This window comes from Orycteropus afer, unplaced genomic scaffold, assembly GCF_000298275.1.
Source record: "Orycteropus afer afer isolate SDZICR_OR568_19922 unplaced genomic scaffold, OryAfe1.0 scaffold00964, whole genome shotgun sequence".
Classification (NCBI taxonomy): Eukaryota; Metazoa; Chordata; class Mammalia; order Tubulidentata; family Orycteropodidae; genus Orycteropus; species Orycteropus afer.
Window position 1 is genome coordinate 224750 of NW_006922551.1, and position 6775 is coordinate 231524.

At 35.6% G+C, this 6775-nt stretch overlaps 1 pseudogene; it reads left to right on the forward strand.

Annotated features, from left to right (window-relative positions):
• Window positions 1–2846: 2846 nt before the first annotated feature.
• Window positions 2847–6037, forward strand: LOC103212446 (annotated as a pseudogene).
• Window positions 6038–6775: the final 738 nt, after the last annotated feature.

Consider the following 6775-nt stretch of genomic DNA (forward strand, 5'->3'; position numbering starts at 1 on the left):
GACTCCCTTTAGCATGTCTTGTAAGGTAGGTGTGGTTTTAACAAATTCCCTTAGTTTCTGTTTATCTGGAAATCTCCTAATCTCACCATCATATTTGAGGGACAATTTTGCCAGGTATATAATTCTTGGTTGAAAATTTTTCTCTTTCAGGGTTTTGTATATACCATCCCATTGCCTTCTCCCTTGCATGGTTTCTGTTGAAAAATAAAAGCTTATTCTTACTGGTTGTCCTTTGTAAGTAACTTTTGTTTTTCCCATGCTGCTTTCAGGATTCTTTCTTTTTTTGGTTTTGATGAGTTTGGTGATGATATATCTTGGTGATTTTCTTTTGGGGTTTATCCTGTTTGGGGTTTGTTGCACTTCCTGAATAGATATATTATCATCTTTCATCATATCAGGGAAGTTCTCCTCCAAAAAAACTTGGACAATTTTCTCAGTGGTTTTATTTTTCTCTTCCTGTTCTGGAATTCCAAGGAAACATAGGCTATTTCTTTTGATGGTATACCACATGAACTTAGGTTTTCTTCATTTTGTTTTGATCTTTTTTTCTGATTGATCCCTTTCCAAATAAGTGTACAGGTATTTGTCTTCAATCTCATTAATTCTGTCTTCCATTGGTTCAATTCTTCTCCTTTGCCTTTTCAATGTGTCAAGTATTTCTGAAAATTTAGTATTAATTTTCTGGATTTCTATCTGTTGATTTAGAATTATTTCTAATTTTTCTTTTATTTTTTCTTTTTGTCTTTTTGTTCTTGTATTTTCTTCCAAATTTCTTCTAGGGTTTTGTCTGTGTTTTCCTTGCTCTGTCTCTCAATCCTTTGAAGATATCTAAATATAATTCTTTTGAATTCCTTACCAGAGAGTTCCAATGCTGCTTCTTCCTCAGGACTGTGCTCTGGGTCTGTATCCTGCTCCTTTGTTTCTACCACTTTATCTTGCTCCTTTGTGTGAACTGTGGTGGTCTGTTGTCTCTGAGACATCATGATGTTGTTGTACTTAGATCTGTCAACTGTTTATGAAGAGCAGCCAAGAATGATTCAGGCTCTTGGTTGATGTTTATTTTTGGCCCCTTGGTGGAGAAGGAAGTGGTGGCTCTCACTCAGTAAGTGAAGCTGCAGGAGGTGTGGGTGTAGTTGTGTCATATTGGGACTGGTGTAGTCTCACACTGTTAGACAAAAATAACAATTAAATAACAATCAAAAATGTAAAAGTAAATGGACAAAACACACACCGTGTAATCACACAGGAACAGTAACAAAAAAAGGGGGGGGGGAATCCCAGACTATTTGTGGCGAGGGTAATAAGAGAAAAAAGATAGAGAAGGAGAATAATGGAGAAAGAAATGGGAAAAATGCAAAAGAAAAACAAGAAACAGAAAGAAAAAAAAAAATGGCATCCAGGAACAGGGAAAAGACAAAAAGCTGAAAACTAGAACCTGGGATGGAAAAAATAAAGAATAATGGTGAAAATGACAAAAGTAATAATAAAATAGTAGTTTTAAAACAGACAAAAGCAAACAAACTAAAAAGTTGGAAAAAAAAATTGGATCAGGGCAGGGCATGGCACCCTGGCTCTGTCTGAGCACACATAATGGGATGGAATTCTTGCTGTCCCAGAAGGTGGGTGGGAGTGAGGGATGGCCACAACTCCATTAACCAAGAGGGTGTGGGGTATAAGAGTAACAAGGGGAATGTTGCACCTTTCCAGTTGTCTGCGTCTGGAATGACCTCGCGGTTACCAGCAAGTGGAGCCTGTTCTTAAGTCTCTGGAATCTGTAAGAATGCTGTCACTTTAAATATCCAAAATGGTCAAACTGTGTGTAAACATTCAAAATGGCTGCACCCTCCAGACAGGCAAAAATCCACAGCTCAGCCCGCCTTCCTCTTTCATTCACCAGCCACCAGAGGACTCTCTGTGCAGTCACTGGCTAGCAGGACTGATTTTTAGGTTAATTTTTGGGTCCTACTTCCACTCAGCAATATCTAAGCTGTCTGTGCAGCCAGGATTGCTGCCAGACTGCAGCTCCATCTGTCTCCTTTTTTGGTGTTTTCATGCAAATTCTTCTGCTAGTTGGAGTTTAGTCCACTTCTACATCCTTCACTTCAAGGTTCAGGGGTCCACTATTATCTTCTGTATCTGTGTTAATTGGTTCCCCTTTTCTTTGTTTAAGAGGATCTGTGCAGTTTTTCTGCATATTCTGCCATCTTATTGGAACTTGGTCAAGAGTTTTTAGATCAATTCTTATTGATATAGGCACTCTGGTGGTGTAGTGCCTAAGGCCTTTGACTGATAACCACAAGACTGGCAGTTCAAACCCACCAGCCACTCCTCAGAAGGAAGGTTGGACAATCTACTTCTGTAGTGATACCACCTGGGAAACCCAAGAAAGGGTCACTATGAGTAGGATCCAACTTGACAGTAGTGAGTGAGTTTTCTTATAAGCTAAGCATTTAGTTAGTGAATTTATGACTAGATATGTAGGAATCATTAGATTATCCAGTATATTGCCAGAGAAATTTGGATTTTTTTTTTTTTTGCTATATATAATTATATTCAATAAATATCTCCATGAAGGAGTCCTTACTCTATTGAAATATGTCTTATTGACATATACACTTTATTTCTATTGATCTATTCTAGCTTTATGAACTTTAATGATTAGTGTCTGAGCATACTTGAAATGATGTCCTGCAATTTATATTGACTTCTTCTTCTCACCTATCGCCTCAATTTTAGAAGTCATTCAAAACAAGCAAATATGTGTGTGTGTGTGTGTGTGTGTGCGTGTATGATATATGATGTCATCTCTTGAATTTTTTCTTATTAATTCAGTTTAAAGGCTGACCATGACTAAAATTTCTTCAGCTGAAACTCTGAGGGCTAGAGGTCAGATCAAGATTCCCTGAGATTTAGAGAGAGCTGTTACATGGGCCTTGGGTTTATTTATATTTACATCATCCTCAAATCAAACGTTAATTACATTATCCTCAAATCAAACGTTAATATAAGAGTGGGGAGGAATACATTAGATTGTGTGGACTAAAGGGAAGATAACTCATCACTCTTCCAATTACTCAACAGAAATGTATCATAGTCTTTTCCAACTGCTAACACTGTATCAGTCCCATATTCATCTCATTGGAAAGGATTTTTTAAAAATATATGCATATATTATCACACTAGCATATCAGTGCATGTACATTAGAAGTTTAGAGAATAGTGCTTATGAGCATGTGTTCTACTAGGCGCTTTTGATGTCTAAGTTAAAATATGTTTTGAAAAGACCTAAGAAGAATTTGGGTAATTGTGCACAAGGAGTGGTAATCCTTACAAGAAAGAGAATGTTAATTTAGTTGTCTGTATTTGACCAAGGACACATGAATATAAAAAAGAATATTGAACTCATCTGGGTCTTGGGAGAATTGTTCACCTTTCTTTCTTTCTCTTATCTGTAACAGATTTCTTCAGATCTGAAACAAAAGTAGGTGTGTGTCCTGACTCAGATGAGCATATGAAGGTAATGCTGGAATAAAAAAAAAAAGGAAGCTTACACATCAACACACTAAGATTTTTAGTATTATTCTTAGACAAGTTCTTCACTTTTCCTAATACTTGTGGATGATACACATCTGGAAACAGGGAAAGTAGAGTTGCATATTTATTACATTTTATACATTTTAATATTAAACATATCTAAAGAAAATAAAATACTAATTAAGTAATTAACATCTGAGTGCATTCTGTGAATAGTCAATGTCTCACATTGACAATACAAAGGAGGAATATTGAATTATGCTTAAGAATATAAGGAGATACTTCATAAAGTAGATGATAATTATGCTGAGAATACCTGTCAGGAGGTAAACACCTTTCAGAGAGACAGAGAGGGAAAAAAAAAAAAAAAAACTGAAGGAAAAAGGATTATACACAGAGGACAATATGCCAGCAAAATTAAAGAAGTATAAATTAGTTGACAGAATTCAAAGAGACATGTCATTACTGATAAAATGTTTGTAAGGAGAGTTGAGATGTGAAAGAGCTTGATAATAATAATTTTAATAACTCAAACTAAAATTATTTTTCTTATAAGCTAAGCATTTAGTCAGTGAATTTATGACTGGATATGAAGGAATTGTTAGATTATCCAATGTATTGCCAGAGAAATTTGGATTTTTTTTTTGCTATACATAATTATATGTAATAAATATCTCCTTGAAGGAGTCCTGAATCTACTGAGATATATTGGCTCCATTGCTTAAATCTAAGACACAGATGAGCTTTTTCACTATATTTTTCTGAATTACAAGGACTTTTCCAGCCAGCCATACCCATAATGTAATGAGATTATACAGCACGCAATATTAACAGTAGAAAGACAAATATAACATACTTGCTTTGAAAATATTATAAAGGTGGAAAGAGAGGGAGACATAGAAGAGAGAGAAAGAAACTCTCCAAGGAAACAGTGGCTCTCATATACCTAATAACACCTTACCACTTGTCAGAATATCAAAGATCCTATGATTAACTTTTTATCATTACCATGAGAAAAATGAATGATAGAATGGAATTAAGAGTGGAAGTTGCCTTTTTAGTCTTCACAAAGGAGGTAGTTTCTGCTTCATGGTTCAGCTAGATTGATAGCAGAAGGGGAGAAATTTCTTTCAAAAGAAAGGAGAAAAGTTTATTTAATTCAGAGATATTAAATCTGAGGGGTTTGTTTTCCATCAAGTGGGATTGTTTACAAGGCATTTTGATATATTGTTCTTATGATCAGGTTCAATTTTTGGAGAGTTTATATTTATTTACTATTAGTCAGTATTTCATGATATTGAGCATTATTGCCAGGGGAGAACATAAAAATGAGCAGAAAGAGAATTCTGGAGAAACATAGTTTTCCATCGGGTTTATGATGCCAATAGAGTAAAGGGAACCAGACAAAACAACAAAGGGAAGACATTTTGATATAGGAAGTAAAACAGATGCAGTACTACATATAAAAATATTTTTAAATGTGCTTTAAAGAGATAGTGGTAAGCACTGATTTTATAAATTTATATAAATTTTAGTGAAAAAAGGTAACAGTGACAGAGAATCTGACACAAAAATGCCTACTTTAATCAGGTCATCATATTCAAATTCAATAGCACAATCTTCTTGCCCCCATTGCTAACAGTGATTAGGATTCCTGGCTTGGAGTCTGTAGTTCTGGAATGTAATTCCCTTCTGTGCCATAGACATCATTGCCATCTTTGAGAATTTCCTGCTTTCCATCATTGTAAAATCTGAATACAGCCTCCATGAGCACATGTATCTCTTCCTGGCAATGCTTGGAACAGCAGACATTGCTCTCAGTACATGCATCCTACCAAACATGTGAAGTATATTCTGGCTTCATATGCCAAAGATATATTTTGATGCCTATCTCTTGCAACTGTGACTCATTCACAAAATCCAGTCCATTGAGCCAGGTATTCTGCTGGCTGTGATCCTGAACCACTATGTGGCAATCTGTGATCCTCTGAGATATGCAGTGATTTTTAGCCAGCAACTTCTCACCCAGACTGGGGTTGGAGTGACTGACATTCAAAGCTTCCTTCCTTGTAGCATCATTTCTCATCCTCATCAAATACTGGCTGAAATTCTAGTGAACCACTGTGTTGTCTCACTCATACTGTGAGCACATAGACATTGGGAAGTTGAAAGTAGAAGATGTTCTCATAAATAACATCTATGATCCATTTATGGCTTTCAGCGTGCTAGGATTTGGCATTTTCTTCATCATGCTCCTCTGCATCTGGATATTTATAACTGTCTTCAACCTGCCTCAAAAAGAAGCAAGTTTCAAAGCCCTTACCACCCACCTTGCCCACATTTGTGTCTTTCGAGAGTTCTAACTCTGAGCTTTCTTCTCCTTTTTTTAACAGAGGTTTGGGTTCCACATTCCATCCTACATTCATATTTTTTTTGTCCAACCTTTATCTTCTTGTCCTGCCTTTGCTCAATGTTGTAGCTTATTGGGGTAAAAACCAAATAAATGTGAGAAAGTGTCCAAGATTTTCTACTCTATGAATTATTTCTGAACTTTCATTTAACTTATGTCAAATAACAAAAATGAACTCTGAGGAAGTTTGGATTGATAAGAGTCTATCCTTTGACAGATTCATTGCATACCGAAATATAATATTATAAGTTTACATAAAAGACAATAAGGAGCTCATCCCTAACAATTTCATGGACAATTACTTTATACACTAAAACCCAAGAGGTCTAGAACTCTACAGCACTGCCTAGTTTGTCCAAGGCTCATAAGTTTTCCTTCTTTGATAGGATGCAGTATTATGATTTTTCTATAACTCTTTTTTAGTGGAAAATATTTGCATTTCTGTCTCTGACTGGTTTCCACCCTACACAGGTTCTGACTGTACTTTATAATACAATACTATTCTATGTACTTTATTATTCTACTTTGACTATTAGAGGCCTTTCAGTTGGCTCCTATTCCACTCCACAAGGGGAATGTTGCACCTTTCCAGTGTATGTATGTTTGTCTCCTTCTTACTTTATGGAATTTGAAGATGCTCCAGGTTTATCTTGTAAGTTTTTTGCACGAGTTCTAAGATTAGCCTTTTCTTAAAAATCTATTGTTTCTTTTATTGGTATTAGAAACCAAAATTGGGATTATAGGTATGCTGCAAATTCCCACTCTAATAGTAAGAAGTTCAACTCTCACCTTCCACCATTTATAAGCCTATGAAATTTAAGTAAAGGTGAA